Genomic DNA, 22,311 nt, shown 5'->3' on the forward strand with positions numbered 1-22,311 from the left:
TCCAATGCTACTGAAAGTATCCATGGTGGATAAGAACAATTTGTGCCATATCTGAGAAGCCTCAACAAAAGAGTCAAAGTTAAGGCTCTGGGTTTCCTGAGCAAACACATGAAAGAACAGAAAACTATTTGTCATTTGAAAACCAGATGCATTAGTGTAACTAGACCCAAATAAAGAGTAAAGTCCATGGGCATCAAGTGACTATATAATCAGAGTTTCTAATTAGTAACTAGATATTGTCAAGTCCATCAAGGTACAATGCCAGGTGAGCAAAGTAGCAACATGTGATAATGGTACATTTTGAATCAAGCCCAGGATGGTCTCAATGGATCAAATAACCGATACAAATATGTGGCCAAGACCCCTTAGTCACCTCTCTCCTGCATTCACATACTTCTCTATCAGCTTCATATTTAAGGCCTTTTAGGTTATCTTCTACAAGGCCAGCTGATGGAACAGTGCAATTTGGGGTATAGTTCACAGATGGGTCAAATATGTGTGTAGGTATAAGCTGAAAATGGAATGAGGAAGACTACAGGCTCACTCAAAGACTGTCCATAGTAAGAGGCAACCCTCCAAGTACACAGAATTTTGAGCAGTATATTTGGTATCTCTTTTATATGGAGAGAGAAGGGGCCCTGAGGTAGGAGTACACACTGATTCTTGGGCAGTACCCAATAGTGTAGTTCTGGGTCTGTAAACCATAGCCTGTCGGTCAAATACAACCTGATGTCTGTTTTATAAATAAAGTTTTATTGGAACACAGCCACACTCATTTGTTTACATATTACCTATAAGTGCTTTTGGCTACAATGGGAGAGGCTAGGTAGCTGCAGGAGGAACTATTATGGCCTGCAAAGACTTATTATCTGGTTCTTTATATAACAAGTTTACCCACCCCAATACAATTCATTGGGAAAGGATCAAAATAACAAGACTGGAAGGTCAGAGACATGACCATATCTGGGGAAAATGTGTGTGAATATAGACATGAGAGTGGGCACAAAATGTGCAGAACTTTGTTTCTCATATCAATGACTAGAGAAGAGACAATAAACAACCAGGTAGAAAAGATGTCTCATTCAATGGAAGTCAGCTAACCTCTGTTTTCAGACTTACCAAATCTTGGGATGGAAGCCATAAATGGGCCAAAAGCATGGAGAGGGAGAGAGCACGCACGGGAGACAGATCTTAAATATGGGTTTATGCTAACACCACTATCCCAGGGTTTACAGAGGGCCTGATGTGCCCAACCGATCAACATGAGATGTCCAAATAATATGAATGCATCAGATTAAGGATCCCATCTTACACCTAAAGAGATGCAAACATGGGTACAGATCAGAGGACTTACTGTTTCTACCAAACTCATAATTCATATAGTCAGCCTGATAGAGCACTATAACAGACTCTTAGAGGTTCAGCTATGGTTTCAGTTTGGGGACAGCATCCTGCCAGTTATAATCACCACCCTCCGTGATGTGGATATATCTGAAGCCAATGGTGTTTATATGGTATTGTGTAATTGATAACTAAACACACAGTTTTATCCTCTCACCATCACTCTCAAGAACTCATGTGGGACATTTGTGCTTTCTATTCCTGCAACTTTAGCCTTCGTGGGAATAGAGGTCCTGAAATACTGGAAGTGGGTGCAAGGTGGAAATGGCAGCTAATGCTTCCATCATGGATGCAGTAAGTGTTCTGCTAAACTTAAAGCTATGACCATGTGGTCATTCTGATTTTTTTATGCCAGAAAACAAGCAGTCAATGAAAGTAGCTATCATAATTGGCTCTGATTTTCATAAAGAACTAGAGTTCTGCTAAATAATAGGAGCAAGGACAATATATGGAATTCTAAGGCTTATTGGGTTCCTCTTGGTGTTCCCATTTCTAAAATATATAAGGAACACTACAAATGAATAAGATAACAAAAAAATGTGCAAAAGGTTAGAATAGACTATTCACAAAAGAGGATATCCAAATGGCCAACATAAATCATGAAAAATCATGATTTCCTCTGTTAGTCATCAAAGAAGTGCAAATTACACCACAATGTGATGCCAATACACACCCACCAGAATGACTAAAAGGAAACAAAACAAAATAAAACAAAACAGAAAAAACCAAATGTTGACAGGATGTCAAAACCAAAACCCTCATATGCTGCTGGTGGGGGTGTAAACTGGTATACTACTGTGGAAAAATGTTCGGCAGGATCTAAATGTGTGCATGTATTCACTAAAAGATGTGCACTGGAATGTTCATAAAAGCATTATGTGAAATAAGCCCAAATCTAAAACTATCCCAACCCCATTAGCAATAGAATAGATAAGTAATTATTGTATATTCACATAGCCGATTGTAGAATAAGAATGAAAAATCGACAGAGGTGTCTGAGTGGCTCAGTCGGTTGAGCTTCTGACTCCGGCTCAGGTCATGATCTTGCAGTTCGGGAGTTCAAGCCCTGCATTGGGCTCTGTGCTGACAGCTCGGAGCCTGGAGCCTGCTTTGCATTCTGTGTCTCCCTCTCCTCTGCCCCTCCCCCACTCACGCTGTGTCTCTCTCACTCTCAAAAATAAATAAACATTAAAAAAATTTTAAAGAATGAAAAATGGACAATTACTTGCAAAAATATAAATAAACCAAATAAACATAATGCTGAATGAAAGAAGTCAAGCAGAAGAATACATAGTGTGATTCCATGTACATAAAGTATAAGAATAGGCAAAGACCATCTAGGATGTAGAAATCACAATAGTGTTCTCCTTCCGGGGAAGAAGGTTGTAGATAACTACAAATAAACAAAGCTTCTGGGGTTCTTTTGATACCCTGTTTTTTTGATAGGATTATGGGTTATGGTTGTGCTCAATTGATGAAAATTCACTGATCTGTATACTACTTTCACCTTTCTCCTATATATGTTTTAATGAAAAGTTTAAAGAAAGAAAAATTGTAACCTTATTTGTTGTTAGAGTCAAGGACATCTAGGTTAAATGTTTAAAAGATTAGAACTATCTATAGATAAAACACTAAATTATTAATAATAGCTGTGTATGGTGCTAGGAACGATTTTTCTTCCTCCTGTTTGTCTGCATTTAATGAGCAAATATGGCTTCAACATAGAAAATATTTTAAACTGCTTTTTTCATAATGTTAAATTAAATCTATTTATCATTTTTTAGTCATGAGAACATAGACTAGCATTATGATACTTTTTAATATGTTGGAAGTGCCTCTAATCTTCAGAGCCATGTCGCTGGTATTGTTAGTACCAATCAAACTGTGAATAAAAAAAAGAAAAAAAGAGAGAGATGGCCTGCCTCTTTTGTCTTGCTCACTGGGCATGTTGGAACATTTGTGATAGCTGAAGTCAAGATGCCTGGACTACATTCTTAACATCCTCTCTCCCTTCTTCCACCATATTAAGACAGTTCATCTTTAGTACACTTCTAATCGTGCACAATATGTTCTAATCCTTCCCATCTGCTTGTTCTCCTCTCCCACTCATCATTTCCACAGCCTCTTTTGAAGTCTAAAAAGAATAGTTACCTCCTTAAGGAAATACCTTTCCAAAAAACAGGTTGAATACATTAAATACCTTGTTTAGAATTCACAATAGGCAAGAGGCCTAGACAATGTCCATTAACACATTTCTCTCTTAATTTCCACAGTATTTAGTGTTCCAATTAACATGGAATCTTGTATATTGAGTGGAACTCTCAATTTGGAGCTCCAACATGCTTACTGCTCCACCTCTGTTTCACTGATTATCAATTCAATAAAGATAATAATATAATAGCTAATTATATAATAATATAAAATGAAAATAGAGCAACCCTAGGGAGCAGAGGATGAAGTTACTGAATATGCATCAATTAGGATAGCATTTGTGATCAATCACTATATTCATCAAGGTCTAATAAAAACAGAATACCTTGTAAGTGTTTAAAAGAGAGATTTGTGGGTGCCTGGGTGGCTCAGTCACTTAAGCGCCTGACTTTTGATCTCCGCTCAGGTCATAATCTCACGGTTGGTAAGATCAAGTCCTCAGGTTGGGCTCTGTGCTGACAGCCGGGATCCTGCTTGGGATTCTCTCTCTCCCTCTCTCTCTCTGCCCCTCCCCTGCTTACACACATGCTCTCTCTCTCTCTTTCTCTCTCAATAGGTAAATAAACTTTAAGAAAAAATCAAAATGAAATAAAAAAGGTATTTTATTACAGTAAAATAGATGCATAGATGATATAAGAACTTATGGGGTCATTAACCCAGAAATAAGCCATTAGGAAGCCATTGCCACTCCTGGATGAGAAGGTGTGGTTTAGCTTACACCCAGAAACCAGGGTCACATTATATAAGTCAGAATCAATGACTTGTCCAGCAGAGCTGGAGCCATGAAAGGATATTTGCTGTTGGCAGAGATGCTGCCCAAGGAAGAGACAGCTGATTTTAGAATAAATGTGTCAAAATACAATCACCTTCCCTAAACACACAGTAGCAGAAAGTATAATGGAGAGACTGACCTAGTTTTATCCTACCCTGAATTTTCACCCTTCCCTGATCATCAAAAAAACAAAACATCTGGGGCATCTGAGTGGCTCAATCAGTTACACATCCGACTCTTGATTTCAGCTCAGGTCATGATCTCACAGTTCGTGAGATAGAGCCCCACATCAGCTCTGCGCTGACAGCATGGAGCTTGCTTAGGAGTTTCTCTGTGCCTCCCCCACCCCCACCCCCACATGCTCATGTGTTCTTTCTCTCTCTCTGTGTCTCAAAAGAAATAAATAAACATTAAAAAAACACAAAAGATGAGCCATTAGATTCAGGACTAATCTCAGCCCTTAAATTTTGACATTTGCTAATAAAATAACCAACAATCCCTATTCCTGGTATATGAGAGATGAATAAAAAATTTCCTGAATCAACAAATCACCTAATTTGTACTATTCTGAGAGTGGCAAAGAAACCATAATTGAAACATGTAATTTTGCCCATTTTATCCTATTTGAAGTAGCATTTAGAATAAATAGAAACTACATATAACTATATGTATATATAATATGAATAAGTATTTATCTATCTATTTATCTGTCTACATCAATCCAGGCTAATATTTACAGGGAAAGATGTTTAACAGTGCTTTCTCTGGTCCCCTGATGAACTTCTTTCAGAGATAATTTTCCAAATCTTCTCATATTCTTTCACATCAATTTAACCATGGTTAAATGTCCTGGAATAAATGTCCTAGTAACCTAGTAATTCATGTTAACTTTTTGTTTTTACTTTTTAAGTAAACTTTTTTATTTTAGAATAGATTTAAATTTACAGAAATATTGTGAAGATAGTATCGAGACTTCCTACACTCCCCATTGCCAATTTTCCCTTTATTAACATCTTTTCATTAGTAAAGTACATTTATCACAATGTTCAACTGATGTGGATACATTATCAACTAAAGTCCACACTTCATTCCAATTTTCTTAGTTATTTTATTTTATTTCATTTTATTTTATTTTATTTGAGAGAGAGAGAGCACACACGAGCAAGGAGAGGGTTAGAGAGAGGAGGGGAGAGAGAATCCCAAGCAGGCTGTGTGCTGTCAGAGCAAAGCCCAAAACAGGGCTTGACCCATGAACCATGTGATCATGACCAGAACAGAAACCAAGAGTCCGATGCTTAACCAACAGAGCCACCCAAGTGTTCCCTTAGTTTTTACCTAATGTACTGTTAGTGTTCTAGGATCCCATCCAGGATACCAAATTACATTTAGTTGCCAGGTCTCCTTAAGCTAGTCTTAGCTATGAAAGTTTGTCAGACTTTTTTTGTTTTTTGATGCCTTTAACAGTTTTGAGGAGCACTGGTCGGGTATTTTGTAAACTGTCCTTCAATTACGATTTGTCCAATAATTTCTCCAGGATTAGATTAGGATTTAGGATTTGAGAGGAAGATCAAGAGGTAAAATGACATTTTCATCACATCATGTCAAAGTACATACTATCAACATGACTTATCACTGTTGATGTTGACCTTGATCACCTCACAAAGGTAGTGAGATCTCTCAAAGGTTTGTCAGATCTCTCCACTGTATGCTACTCTGCTCTTTTTGCTGCTTCTATGCTATACTCTGGGGAAGAAAGTTACTGTGCACAACTCACACTTAAGGAATGGCAAGATATGCTCTTTCTCCTTGAGGGTGGAGTACCTATATCAAATATTTGGAATTCTACTGCTTGGAAGATTTGTCTCTCCTTCTCCATTTATTTACATCAGTATGTTCCTGTGGGTATTTATTTTATGTTTTAGGTTATAATTCAATACTAATTTGTTTTCTTGCTTACATATTTCCAGCTTTACACAGCAAAGCTTTTACATCTGGCTTTGTGTCCCTTTGATATTTCCCTATCTTGTGGGGTTTTTTGAACTCTTCCTCAATTTCTAGCACTGCAAGATGCTCCAGGATGATCTTGTATGGATATTTTTTGCAACATTCCTAAAATCAGCATTTCTCCATGAGGCCCTGGTTTCTTTTTTGGAGAATGGTATTAGAAACTAAGAGGTGGGTGCTAAGTATACTTTTTGCTACTGGGGTATCATTGCTTTTAAGACCTTTCAGCTGACAGAGAAAATATATGTGTTTATATTAACCCATGTATATGCACATATCTATAAATATTTCTCTTAATGCATATCCATTTGTATCTATACTAAGATAAACATGACCTCATATTGATTTATCCATCTCTAATCCATGGATTCTATGTATAGTGGTTTCAGAATGGTTACCCTGTACCCCAGTAGGAAATGTTCTAAACTAGAGTACAGTAGGGAGTGGGGCTGAAAATAGGGTTAGTAGAAAGCTTTGATAAAAATGTGAGAATTAGATACCTAGACTTCCTTCCCCATTTTAAGAAGGTGGGTAACCTGAGCCAACCTATGTATTATGCACAGCAGTCACAAGCCCACAATTCTTTTGGAGACCCATAAGAATGTTTTAATTTCTTGTACATTCAGAGCTAAAAAGTGAGTTTCATTCAGCCTGGATTATATTTGTCTTTACAAACACAATCATAAAATATAATTTTTGTTTTATTTTTTTTAAGGAGGAAGGTATTCATGAAGGCAAAGGAGTGTCATCCTGCAGTCCTGTGAAAAATATTAGGAGAGTTTATTTGATTTGTGGAGACGTTGAAACAGAGTTTGAGATTTAGGCACTTTGTTTAAAGGAGACAGGCTAATGATTCTGATAAAGGGGGACAGAAAATGGAAAGTCTGGTCACTAAAATGCCCAATTCCTGGGTCTACTTCTACAAACAGGCTTTTATGATTTTTTTAATTTATTTTTTTAAACTGACTTAATCAATCTCTATGCCAGAGTAAAGAATGAAGGATTAATTTTGAGAGAATTGACAGACTCCAAAGAAAAAAAGTCCACAATTACCCAATGAAAAAGCATTTTGTCAAGCTATAGCCATACAGTAATGCTACCAGCCCACAAATCCTAGCTCTGCAAAATAGCTTCTAACTCATAAATGCTTTCATCTTAATTATAAGTAGGACACAGAAAGCATTGTCATATACCATAAGGTCTCTAATTAAAAAAGAGAAGAAAAGAAAAGAAAAGAAAAGAAAAGAAAAGAAAAGAAAAGAAAAAAATATTAAAGCAGAGAGAATGCTAATGCAGGGGGCAAAAAACCTCCCTCAAAGAACAAAGAAAGAAAGAAAAGAAACCTAATTTTAATAGTCTCAGAGAAATAAAGACAATATATTATATCTAAAAACATGAAAAATATGCATAGTTGATTTTTTAAATATTTATTATTTATTTTGAGAGAGAGAGAGAGAGGGGGAGAGAGAGAGAGAATATGTGCATGAGTGGGAGGGGCAGAGAGAGAGGGAAAGAGAGAATTGCAAGCAGGCCCCGGGCTCTCAGTGCACAGCCAGCCCAATGCAGCGCTCGATCCCACAAACTCTGGGATCATGACCTGAGCTGAAATCAAGAATAGGCTGCTTAAACTACTAAGCTACCCAGGTGCCCAGCATGCTTGATTTTTTAAAACATATATTTAGGCAATAAGGAGGAGCTCCTGGAAATTACAAATATAATAGAAAAACATAAAATACAATAAAACATATAGAATATACATATAGAATATAGAATATAGAGTAAATCTCCCAGGAAACAGACCAAAAAGAAAGAGAAGAAAAGATATGAGAAAATAAATTCATCAAAATAGAAGTACAATTTTATGACGAATAGGAGTCCTGAATGATGAGACTAGAGAAATCCAAAGCAAACAATGTATAAAGGGCATAAAATAAGTAAACTCCTAGAACTTAAATACTCAAAGGGCCTATGAAATACCTTAAATTCAAGAATAAAAATACCCACACCAAGGCAAATTATTTTTGAAATTTTAGGGCAGAAAATAAAAGTTCCAGACAAAAAAACCACAGAGTACCAGAAATCAGATTTCTTGTCTATAATATTGTAAGCTAGAACAAGGGCCAATGTGTTTGAAATTTTAAAGCTATAATTTTACATCCAAAACACAAACTATTTCCAACTTATAATTCTATATCCAGTCAAAATGTCAACCATGAAGTTATAATAAAGGTATCAACCGACATGGAAAGTTTTTAAACAATTAGTCCTGTAGACCATTTCTCAAGGGGCTACTGGACAATACATTGCTTCAAAACAAAAATTCAAAAGAAGATATTGAAACTGATAAATCAGCTGATACATTTTGAAGTGATTGAGGAAGTTTACGTAACTCTGGCAAAGATTTTGACAATGAATTAGTTTTAGTTATTAGATTAATTCAGCGAATAGCCCAAAAAAGTAATGATTAACAACACCATGGAAAATGAAAAGATGGGATAAAAAAGGAAGAACAGTATACTACATGGCTTAATTGTGATGAAAATGTTTGCATATAATAGTGAAAATATTGATTACTGTTTTATAGATGTGGTATATTAATACATGTGGAGGTGGTGAATGTGTGTGTGCATGATGTAAGGAAACTAAATCCATATCCTCCTAAGCCTCTTGAATATGCCCACCTCTTCCGACCTCACCAACCTTGTCTTTCACTTCTTACCTGGACTCCTCTAGCAAATTACTAACTGATTGTTGTACATGCATTCTTTCCATAGTCTGTTCTGCATTCTACAGCCAAAGCACACTTTTCTACAGGCAAGTCCAGTCATATCACATTGTACCCTTTAAAGGATTCCCAAAGCCCTAGGACAAAGACCCTAGTCTTTGCTATGGCCCTCCAGATTCTACATGATCTAGATCCTTCCTACTCTAACTCATTACTTTGTATCCCTCGTCCCTTCACTCTCTTTATTTCACTAGCCTTACAAAGATGTCACAGAAACTTTCCTGCATAGAAGTGTATCACATGCTATTCCTTCTTTTCAGAAAGCTTGTCTCCCACTTATGTCCCTGATATTACCTCCGCTGAGTTAGCCCATTGTCCTACACATCTTGACTCAAGTATCATTTGCTCAAGGATGTTTTCTGATCTCCAATAATAGAAACTAAGTAATAGCCATTTACCAATTCTTTCTAAAACATCCTACTTGAAGTTCAAAGGAACAGTTTTCTATTTGCATTCATATTATGTTTATTCAGGCTATAACTAATTGAATTACATAATTAAAATCACAAGTAAAACTATAGCATAAAAAAGTTGAAGAACAAATGCAACTGATGTAATAAGGGCACAACAGAATGGGTAGGAACAAAAAGTGAGCATATTAGTGAGCAGCCTACTCCTTGCTAGTGCTTAGCATGGCTGCTACCTCAGCCATGAAGTTTTATAGAGTAATGGAAAGTATCAGGGAATGAGGGGTGTCAGTTAAAAAAGGGTCAGGTGAAAAAGCTTCTACTACATTTGGTTCATTCTTAAAAGTTCTGTGAGGCAAAGACATGTTTGCATTGGCTTATCAGGTTAAAGCTATGGTCTAGCATAGTCAGTGCATGAAACAGTAGATACTCAACAAAGATTCTGCAAATAAGTGAACACAAAGAACATGAAGTTTGTAAATAGTCTGGTGGCTACTGATCACATATCCCCCACGTCTGTTTCACTGATACTGTCTGGAACATTTGTGCTGACCTTCTTGTTCTTTGCCTTGCAAATAATTTCCACAGCACTCTGTAATTGTGTTGGTAATTGTGTTGTTCAAAAAGCTCTAATCCACAAATTAACTGTGCTTTAGAGCATGATTAAACTCCAAAAAGCAAAATTGCTGAGGAAAATCCATTACTATTATCTAAACAGCTGAGCGACTTCCCAAAATATTCATAACACAAATTGTTCCTCTAAAGGCAAAAATGAAAATTGTTTATGATTTGCAGAAAGGCTAAGTTAAATAAAAAATGTTAGTAAGGCTTAAGGGGGCAAAGATAATATATTCTCTGTATAACTGGGCATCTTTAAACTTATTTTAAACATTAAATTATTTAAACTACAAAAAAATATCATACATGGAACTTAAGTAAATTTGTTCTGAATAATAAGAATGAATTAAAAACTGTAACTTAGATAATTATATTTGGGTTGATATCACTACTAATGATTTTAATTATACTTAGTAGGAATAAAAGGAAAAAAAGCAGACACACCTTATCAGACACTAACATAATAGGGCATACTTGACCTTTTTGCTTATTCTCTTTACAGTTGCTTGTATTTTTTATTACCTTTTTTAAATTACAAAGATATTACATGCTTTCAGTGACAAATAAAACCTAAAAAAAGTTAAGACTCTGCATACACCCCTGGATAACCACTACTTTGATCCTTTTATGTACAAACATATATCTATAGCTATATAGATTTGTATATAATATACAATGTATGTATAATGTATAATATGTAATATATATTATATTAATTCCATAAGAATTGTATGATACTAATCCATTAATTGGAACTTTGCTTTTAAATTTTTGTTAAGATTGTAGATCTTCCTTTAGTTCAGTATATATAGATATGTTTAATTTTTAGATCTCTCTCATTTTAAATTATATTAGTTTACTTATTGAAACTATGAAATCCTAAGTGCCTAATGCTGAAAAATGTGTTTGTTAGAATAAAATACTTTTGCTTTATGTGCTCTATTAGAAATTCAAGATAACAATCCTTTACAAATATTTAATGTTAAGGGATATGATGCATTACTTGCAATGTTCAACCATATTTACTATTCCAAACATGCAAATGTCTATCAAATGCTATTAGAAATTTTAATACCTCTAATTGTTACCCCAGAAAACACTAATAGGATAAATGTTTAGATAAGTCAGTGCTGAACTCTTGCAAATTTCATTTCAAAATTCCCAGTCATATTATATTCATATGCCCTGGTTGCACAGGTTTTAGAGCTTGTTGTGTGCTAAGACACACTGTGAGAAGAAAAGAGGAGAAAGGCAACAACTAAAATATTTCACATCACTAATCAAAATAATTTCTATAAAATTATGCCAACTGCACCATAAATCTATTGACCAATTATGCCATTTCTGCAGGGATCTCAGTTTAATAGTATTCATGGAAGAATTACAATGATAAAGTTCCGAAAAATAGAAGTGCTCTTTTTTCTTTTCTGTCATCACAGTTTTATAGCAGATATGTGTTTAGCAAGTTTCATTTCCTTCTATGACAATTCATGGAGAAGTAAAACCTTTTTTCCTCCTCATGCCCACAGACGCAGTATTTGAAATGCTCTTCATTCTGTCCTGAATTCCAACAAGTCTTTGAGACTTAAAGAAGCCAATGCAAAGAAGGACATCTTCTTTCCAGAATTTGACTCTTAAAGTCTCATAGAGATGAAGCAATGGTAATGATTTCAGAGAACACTTGTATAAGATAGAAATCTACTTCGTCTATACTCTAGCTGAGGAGGAGGAATGCTTTAACCTTGAGACACCCTTTTATTTTGTCTCTATGTGGATGAATGTCTCTTGGATAGAGCTACTACAAAAGTAATAGGCAAACAGCCCACATCATATTCATTCAGTGTGGACACCCATGTAAATGTCCATGTTGATTTCACTATACCTTGAAACGGGAAGCATCTTTAAAAGAAACATCAGGGGCAAATTAACAGTATTTCACCAAGTGATATATTCATTCAAAACATAAAAGTGAAATATAAGGGCTACTGTCTGCTGCTCTCTAAGGTCAGTTTTATAAACAACTTTGTTCACAAAATTTTATAGTCACCTCCATCCCACACTCACCTAGGAAATGAAAACAGCTAATTTTAATTCTATTGGGTCACAATCTGAAGAAAGATTTGTATGATACATAAGGAATCATAATCTGTAAATTCTTGGCTCAACTTTAAATACACAGTGAGGAAAAGTAACTTTTTTCAGAAAGGATATTCTACTCCAATCTTACTTCCCCACAAGAATCATCTATTTTTATATCAGTCAGAGAAAAAGTTACGCTTCAGTGACAGGCTATTTCCCAAATCTCAGAGAGTTAAAACATTATAGGATAATTTCTCATTCATATTACCTGTCTATTAAGAATCCAGGTGGATCTTTGTTCTGGATTGTTCTTATTCTGAATCCAAACTGAAGGGCTCACTCTCTGGAAAAGTGCTGGTCCCAGTGGCAGAGATGAAGAGCTCTGGAGAATCTTGTGCCAGACAGGTACTCTCATGCTTCATCTTTGCCTCACAACTCATTGGCCCAAACTAGTCACATGGCTCCATTGAGTTACAGGGTCAGGATTACCAGTCCTGAGAAGTTAATGAATGCCTGGAAGGAAGAGAAACAAAAATACTACTGCTAAATAGCATTAATGAACATGCTGCCTACCAAATACTCACCTTCTCTCCCTCCTTCAGAAAAGAAATATTTATCCTCTCCCCCAGGGAATCAATTCCATGACCCCAGACCCCATCCAGGCTTGGCATCAAACCCAAACCCAGTATCGAGTGTGTCTAGCTCCTCTTGATCTGAAGACCAATGGACTAAACGGTTATCTGCAAATGTCAACTCAATATTCAACAGTGGAACAACGACAGAATACCTACAATCACACTCACTCTTGTCACAGAATATTTAGTCAAAATTATGGTCTATTTGGCAATATAACTCTCTTTAAGACTTTGTAAACTTTTTCCCTATTTAAGTCAGATCCATGTGTACCATTATTTTAGTTATCCTTTCTTAGATATATTACCTTTCTTTGTTATTTTATCACCTCCAACCTTCTTTTTCCTCCAGCCTTAATTATAAGATACTTGATTCTTGCAGATTTTGGTTGGAGAGTCACATGCTTAATCTCTTTTCTCTCAATCATTTTATTCAAATGAATAGGCCTCCTAGATACTATAGCCTCATTTGGACCATTGTTCTAAGATTTTTTAATCCATTCAGAGTTTTTATAATAGAGGTGACAGCCTTATTTTAAATTTGAAACTCGCCATAAGAATGAATTTTAATTGACCTTTATTTGTCAAAAATTGCCTCAGTTTTATCTTTCACCAATTTTGGATGAGAATTAGTTGCCTCTTACAAGGTTCGATGGCTAAAATTCTTCTTCTTTTTAAATATATTATCTTAGTGCTCGCTTCGGCAGCACATATATTAAATATATTATCTTAATTTTTGTTTAATTTTGAGAGACAGAGCAAGCAGGGAAGGGGTAGAGAGAGGTGGAGACAGAGGATCCAAAGTGGGGATCCAAAGTGGCTCTGTGCTGACAGCAGAGAGCCCCATGCAGAGCTTGACTGAATCCTTGAACTGTGAAATCATGACCTGAGCTGAAGTAGATGCTTAACCAGTTGAGCCAACCAGGCACCTTGGTGGCTAAAATTCTTAACTATTCTCTTTAATTACTGTCTACAAGTTGGTTAATTCTTTTCTATTCTCTCTCTCTTTTCTCTCAATATCTCCTCTTTCTCTCATTTCTCTCTCTCTTCCTCTTTCTTCCCGTCCCTCCCTGTCAAATATCAATAGTAACTCCATACATGCTTTCACTTTTCTGTTTTATAACACCTTTCTTTAAAATTACAGCTGCATTTGGTATATTATCTGCCTATCAGATGAATGTAGATTATGGTTTTACCACATATTTCATCACTAAATAATATGAATTACCATTCTTCCAGCTTGAAATACCAGTTTCCTTGCTTTCCACTCTATGTTTCCTAAGTAATGACAGACATTATAGGGATTTGGTTTTAACAATACACCAATTGAGGAGCCTAGGTTGTTCAGTGGGTTAAGCATCTGACTTCAGCTCAAGTCTTGATCTCATGGTTCATGGGTTGGAGCCCTGCATCTGGCTCTGTGCTGACAGCTCAGGGCCTAGAGCCTCCTTCAGATTCTGTGTCTCCCTCTCTCTCTGCCCCTCCCCTGCTCATGCTCTGTCTCTCTCTGTCTCTCACAAATAAATAAAAAAAACTTAAAAAAAAAAAACAATACACCAGTTATAGGTAACAACATCTGTATTAGTGATATAGGTTATGCTGTTATAACAGACAATTCCATAATTCTAGTAGCTTTAGATGGTTTATTTTTCATTCATATTATGTGCCCATCAAAAGTTAACTAGAAGCTATATTCTGGGTGTCATTACTCTACAACCCAGACCAACAAAGGAGCTACAATCTGAAATATTTCTGAGCTCTGAAGGGTCTTGCACCAACAGTTAAATGCTCTGTCCCAGAAGTGATATATATTACTTTTTCTCAGGAGTCCCTGTGGAAAACTAGCTTCTCTACTACACCTGTGCTAAATATCTTATTTCTCTAGATCTATTCTTTTTTTTAATATGAAATTTATTGTCAAATTGGTTTCCATACAACGCCCAGTGCTCATCCCAAAAGGTGCCCTCCTCAATACCCATCACCCACCCTCCCCACCCTCCTATATCAATCCTCAGATTGTTCTCAGTTTTTAAGAGTCTCTTATGGTTTGGCTCCCTCCCTCTCTAACCCTTTTTTTTTCCTTCCCCTCCCCCATGGTCTTCTGTTAAGTTTCTCAGGATCTACATAAGACTGAAAACATATGGTATCTGTCTTTCTCTGTATGACTTATTTCACCTAGCATAACACTCTCCAGTTCCATCCATGTTGCTACAAATAGCCATATTTCACTCTTTCTCATTGCCACGTAGTACTCCATTGTGTATGTAAACCACAATTTCTTTATCCATTCATCAGTTGATGGACATTTAGGCTCTTTCCATAATTTGACTATTGTTGAAAGGGTTCCTATAAACATTAGGGTACAAGTGTCCCTATGCATCAGCACTCCTAGATCCCTTGGGTAAATTCCTAGCAGTGCTATTGCTGGGTCATAGGGTAGATCTGTTTTTAATTTTTTGATGAACCTCCACACTGTTTTCCAGAGCAGCTCCACCAGTTTGCATTCCCACCAACAGTGCAAGAGGGCTCCTGTTTCTCCACATCCTCTAGATCTATTCTGCACACTTTTGCATACTGTTCTGTGACTTGGAAGGCTACCTTCTTGTCCTAGGACTTCCAGTTGGGTTCAAGCACTGGAGGTACCAGTAAGTAATTGGAAGGCAGGAGATCAGGTTGAATTATTTGTTCTGCCATGTCCCTCACTCTGGGGTCACTGTGGATAGATTGTGTTCTTCCACTGACTGCCCAATTTCCAGTCAGGTAGCCCTCTATGTTCAGCTGCACTCTTCAGGTTCTGAAACCAGAAAACCATTCCCTCCCCTTGTCCCTTCAGACCTAAGTATAACAGATTTCTCTGTTGCTAACTCTAGAGTTCTACCTTGTCGTTTATTGGTTTCTGTAAACTCTGCCACAACCTAACAGTCATATTTTTATTAAACGTTTCTCTCATTATTCTGTTTGTGCCATTTTTTTCTCCCAGGATCCTGATTTATCTACCACTAACATAAGAGGGAGCCAGAAAGCAAAATCCAGCCTACTTCCCAGAAACTAGAGGGCTATTAGAAGTATTTGAATAAGACCACTAATAACCACTAGAATGTTCTCTTCATCATAGTCCCCAGATATAGTTATTATCTGGTTAATTCTATAATGTTAAGAATCTGTCCCTGTTACAGTGAGATTTTTCAAACCATGCATAAAAATAAGATCAGGACAGACAGGACAATTCTCAAATTCAATTCCCAAATAAAGAATAGAGCTCAGGGGCGCCTGGGTGGCGCAGTCGGTTAAGCGTCCGACTTCAGCCAGGTCACGATCTCGCGGTCTGTGAGTTCGAGCCCCGTGTCAGGCTCTGAGCCTGGAGCCTGTTTCCGATTCTGTGTCTCCCTCTCTCTCTGCCCTCCCCCGTTCATGCTCTGTCTCTCTCTGTCCCAAAAATAAATAAACGTTGAAAAAAAAAATTAAAAAAAAAAAAAAAAGAATAGAGCTCATATTTGTATAGATTTTTTTTTAGGTAAGTATCACTGACAATCACCTCTACATCTCAGTGTTTGTTTGAAGTTTGTAAATATGAACCAAGTCTCCAAAACTCTATCCTTAGCTTCACCTTTTCTCATAAATTCTGCTGTTAGAAGACCCCTTATTGCATCTTTGATTCAGCTTTACTACATTCTCAATGTCTCTTTTGACTTGTCCTTCTAAAACATAAAAGATTCTCTCCTTATATGGCCAATTTAAATTTCCAAGTAAGAGAATTTAATAAGTCCAACTCATCACCATTTTTATTATTTGTATAGAGATTTCTTTACAAAATGTTTCCACTAGCTCCTTTCTAATATGTAACTTGGCTATCCATGAGCCTCATGACCTACCGAAGTCCAATCAACTATAGCTAAGAGAGTCATAGAAAACATTCAGGGGTGAAAGAATCACCAGGATAGATGAGATCTCCTTATAAGAAGAGTCTGTAGGTAGAGCAGCCATTCTAAGGCTTGTCTTAATACTACAACAAAATCTCAATTATACACTGAAAGAAACATTACCAAGAGTCAGTTACACCTGGCATATTATATAGTATGAAATAAAATAAGAGAACCAGGCAGCTGACACAGAGTTGTTTTTTTCTTAAAAAGAACTTTAAAAATTTATTTATTTATTTATTTTGAAAAAAAGAGCATGAGATGGGGAGGTGCAGAGAGAGAGGGAGAGAAAGAGAATCCCAAGCAGGCTCTGCACTGTCAGTGCAGACCCCAGTGCGGGGCTTGCTCCCACGAACGATGAGATAATAACTTGAGCCAAAATTAGGAGTAGGATGCTCAACCAACTGAGCCACCCAGGTGTCCCTAAAAAAGACAAAGAAATTTGGAAACTAGGAGGCGATATAACAGAATTGGTATTAAACTAGTGGCTCCTAATTTGGCATCTGAACCAGCAACATCAGCATCAACTTCTAGATGATCTGTTGGAAATGTAAATTCTTGGTCTCTACCCTAAACTGATTGGATCAGAAATCCTAGAAATGGGACTCAGCACTCTGCTTGAATTCACCTTCCAGCTAATTCTGAAAAATGCTGCCATTGAGACCCTCTGTCTGTCCTACTCCAGTGCTTCACAAGCTTTAGTTAACATGCAATCACCTGGGAGTTCTGTTAAAATGCAGATTCTGATTCAGTGGGTTTGGGATGGGACTTGAGATTCTGCCTTTATAACAGGCTCCCAGGTGATGCTGATGCTCTTGGTCCATGGGGCACATTTTGAGTATCAAGGCTAAATTACCAAGTCCTTCAGAATACAATCCATTTTGTCATATTTAGCCCTTGTACAGAATAAGTAATTTCCTACCATTATTGGGAACGCCTATGCATAAATGCATTTGCAGGAAAAAAAAAAAAAGGAGGATGTGAAACACCTTCTAAAAGGATCTTTTGGATTCAAACCACCATGCTGTTGCGATTAAATGCAGCTAACCCAGTTGCAACTTTCTCTGGATTCTCCAGTGCCTTTTCACCAAAAAGCTTACCTTAATTTCCTTTAAGTAACCACCTCCCCAATATAATCCCCTAATTTGTAGTCCTAAATTTGAGGCTGATGACCACAACATGTTCTCTCCAGTTGTCTGATAACCCAGATTACTAGAGTTTTACTCTCACTAGCAGCTCCCTGCTGTCCTTACCTGCCAGCAGGCAGTTACAGTCCCAGACCTTTAACTTCCTTCCCTAACCTCTCAGTTTTATTAGAAAATGCCTAGGCAAAATGGTGAGGTAGCTAAAATTGCTCTTCTAAAAATCACTGTTTCACATAAGCTTCCTCTCTCCTTCTTCCCTCTTATTAACTGTGCTTTGTTCTCTCCATAGGTGGTCAGAATGGTCCAAAGAAATGCTCACCAACACCTGGTCTCATAATTGCCCTTTCTTCTTCAAGACCTCTTTAAAAACCCCCTTCCTTCAAAATCTTTCAGCTTTCTGCCCTAAAGTAGAGCTATTATGTAATATATTCTCATTAAGGTGGTAGCAATTTATAATAATTTATTTTACCACCCCATCTGGATGTATTTATATTTTAATGAAAAATGTCTGTAAAAGGCAATCCAGTAGTTCATAAACTTTCGTGATTGCAAGAATCACCTGGGCAGTTTGTTAAAAATGCAGACTCTCAGGTATTGCCTCAATCGGTTGAAATCTCTGACGCAAGGCACAGTGTTTCAATGTGAGAATTCCTTCCTGATGTTTCTCAGGAAATGTCATTCCCAAGTCAGAAAAAAGTCATTTAAAAACATCAGGAACACAGACAAATCTTTTGAAAGATTTAAAGCTTAACAATGGACATAGAGCTGGTTTAAAGAAATCCACTGATTCAAGTCAAGCAAGAGCAGAAAACACTGACCTTCAGAGCAGAAAGTCAAGGTCCACAATTCTAGGAACCAGGACTGGAGAAGGTAGGAGGGAACCAGCTAGTAGTTAGGATCCCATCAGCCAGCATTGCTTAGAGCTGCTGCCATATTTAGAGTGTAATTCATGTTCCTGTCTGCTGCTAACAGTGAGTCATTGTTGCAATTCAAATAAATATTAATAAGTGCTTATGCACAATATACTTTGTACAAATTTTATGAAAGGACTCTCAAGAAATAAGTTTTGGAAGCAAAATTAGTCCTTTCTGACACATAATTCACTATTCTGCTAGAAATCTTGCTTAGGAGGTCCATATGTTTTGTCATTTTAATCCTACTCAATAATATTCCCTGGAATTTTCTTGTATTTGAATATCTGTTATAGGTGAATATAAATTAATGGAAGTAATAAAAATTTCAACCAGAAACAAACAAATACAGTCAGAGCAAGAAGACAAAGTATTTCCCTAATATAAGAGGAAAATGGCTTTAAAAAGAATATTGGATGCCCTCTTAACAATTCAATGAAATGGAATGTAGAGTGAAATTCTATATCCAGAATATCTGTCAAGAAAAAAAAAAATAAAGACAATCATGGCAATGAATGCTTTGTATGTTTTAAAATTTCATTCTAAGTAATTCTAAAATATTTAATATTTGTGGCATTATCTTTCCATTTTTAATGATTTTTATATATTCATTTCGTGTTAATGTTCCCATATTTTAATATTTCCTTGTTCCCAATGTCTATATCAAATACAGAATATTTTTGCATGTCACAGAAATATATAATCTTGTCACACTATATTAATCAATAATAAAAAATAACCACACATTTACTGGTCTTTTTTCATGGAAAACCACTGAAATGTTTAAGATAACCATATGATAGAAAAATGATTCCTCATGTATGATTATAGTCACTCATTATTATTTAAAAACACATGACTATAATGATACCAAAAATACAGATTTTTATGATTAAAGGAAATCAATTTCTCACTCCCAAATTCCAAATCCTAGCAATCGGCAAACACAAGTGAGATGCAGACATCTGTATCTTTAACAAACATCATAGGTCACACTAATGTGTATGTCCTGGGTGGGTAACAGTGCAGAATACTGCCTGAACCTAATGGAGGTAACCACAGAGTCTTGGGGGTTTAAAGGAAGTTGCCAGAAAGACTTTGAGAGGCACTGGAGGGCGGGGCTTCCTCGTTCCTGCTGATATCCTTCAAATTATACCATACAGGTTGTACCTATATCTGCTCAGATATGATATGAAGATATTATTACCTATTTTTATGGTTTACTGCGGTAATTAAACAATGCATCAAGCCACCTTCTTAGAATCATGACTGCCACATAACAATTCCTTTCCTCCTTTGCCCACCTTGTCTACCTTCTCCTTCCATCAACCCTGACTTCTATACCTATTTGTTAACCACAGATTGAGGACGTTAATGTGACTCAATAAATCACTCTATGCCTCCTGTGCATCAGCATAAGCCTGAGTGTTTAAAGGAGAAATGTGGAATGAGAATAGTAATGGTGTCCCCACTGGCAGCCACTGAGGTATGTGTTGAATCAGACTAGATTGTCTGGGTTGCTTTGCATCTGTTAGAATTCAGCTCACACCTTTGCAGTAACATGGATACTACATTCGTTACAGCAGATGCCAGAATGTCTCCAGATTCCTGAAGTGATGGCTATACAAATTTGTGCTTTGAGAATTACAGTCATAAACATAGAAAAGCATGCCCATAAACGGTAGTTTAGGACTCTTGTTTGCTTTATATTCTACATTAATTGACTTAACTGAATGATTTATGTTTATGTAAAGTGTAATTTCAACAGGATGTTAAAAAGTTTCTAAGAGAATGCATTAAACAAACTAACCTTATTACGAAATATAGCATATCATAGAGCATTTTAATCTCAAAATCTTATGTTTGTAAGTCGGTATGTGGATTTTCTTATACATAACTTACAGGAAATCAGGCAGTGCTATGTAACTGCCAGCTAAATTGTATTAATTACTATATATTCCCTGATTAGAGAGGCAGTGAAAAGAAATAGATGGCTTTATGAAAAAGACTAAATATTGTTGGCCTGGCTTAGAGCACTTCTTATCTAACAGACCTGAGTCACCAGTGTTTTGGAACATGCTACGTCTTTACTTCCTAAATACTTATTTAAAAATATTTGCAACACTGTGTTCTTTTGGGAGAACTAGATGTCTGCAAATGATGGCTATGTTGACCTGGCACTTCCAAAGTTAAAATTTGAGCTATCTCATGTGGATTTATTTTCATAATTGTGTATCATAGCTTACCTCTTTTTATGGAGGGCAGTATTTTACTCAGCTTCTGTATTTACCTCTTTTTATGGAGGGCAGTATTTTACTCAGCTTCTGTATCAGTGTGCCTGGAGCCCTGCCTGTACCCTGTGCTCAGGAGATATTCAGTAAATATGTGATGCATAAAACAATTCACGAGAGCCAGATGCCCGTATTCTTTCTTTAGGGTTCTAGGAAAGTGTTTCTAGTTTCCTCTGCAACCATTCTAGTGTCTCCTACTACTCATCTGTGAGGAAGTTCTTTGTGCATGATGTAAATCACTTCTTCAGCGATGGAACACTGTCCTTGCTTTGACCGTTGACCTTCTCCAGGTTAAACATCACAGACCCTTCAGTTTACCCTCAAAGTGTCTCAAGTTAGGCCCAGAATGGAGGGATTAGATGTTCAAGTACAAATAAGTCAGCATGGAGCAGAGCTGGTATCCAGGGCATTACTGTGTGCTGATTTGGAATCCAATAAGAGTTGAATCATTGTGGGGTAATTTTCATGTATATAAAGAATTGTCTTCATCAGGGAAGTAACTTGTCATCATACACAGATTTTTTGTTCTTTATTTTTACACTTACAGAATTAATATATAATTTATATACGGTAAAATTTACCCTATTTCATAATGAATAATTCTGCAGTTTTTGAAAAACACACCATCATGTAACCAATGCCACAATCAAAGCATAAAACAGCTCCTCACTCCAAAGTATTTCCCTATGGCCTTTTGTAGTCAACCCTTCCACCAGCCCCCAGACCCTTGCAAAAACGAATCGGTTTTATCTCCTTATAGTTGTGTATTTCCAAGAATATAATAAAAATGAAATCACAGAATGTAACCTTTTGATTCTGAATTCTCTCACTTAGTATAATGCATATAAGAATCATCCATGTTGTTGTCTGTAGTTCATGCATTATTGAATAGTAATTTTATTCCTTTGTATGGATGTACCAGATTTGTTTATGCATTCTCCAGCTGAAGGACATTTGAGTGGTTCCCAATTTGGAACAATTATAAATAAAGCCACTATAAATATTTGTGCACAGATTTTTGTGAGAGCACAGAATTTCATTACACTTGTATAAATACCTAAGAATGAGATGGCTGAGTCTTATGGTAAGTGTATAACTAACATTATGAGTCTACCAGAGTGTTTTCCAGAGTGGC

General features: G+C 36.4%; 1 long non-coding RNA gene across 1 annotated transcript in view; it reads right to left on the bottom strand.

Annotated features, from left to right (window-relative positions):
• Positions 1-9,649: 9,649 nt before the first annotated feature.
• LOC116737874 overlaps positions 9,650-22,311 on the bottom strand; it is a 69,683-nt gene continuing 57,021 nt past the window's right edge. The window contains exons 2-3 of the long non-coding RNA XR_004343162.1: positions 12,546-12,790; positions 9,650-12,097 (exon numbers count right to left, since the gene is read on the bottom strand). This is a non-coding gene — a long non-coding RNA (uncharacterized LOC116737874). The remainder of the gene's footprint in view (positions 12,098-12,545; positions 12,791-22,311) is intronic.

Source organism: Lynx canadensis, chromosome F2, assembly GCF_007474595.2.
Source record: "Lynx canadensis isolate LIC74 chromosome F2, mLynCan4.pri.v2, whole genome shotgun sequence".
NCBI classification, from domain to species: domain Eukaryota; kingdom Metazoa; phylum Chordata; class Mammalia; order Carnivora; family Felidae; genus Lynx; species Lynx canadensis.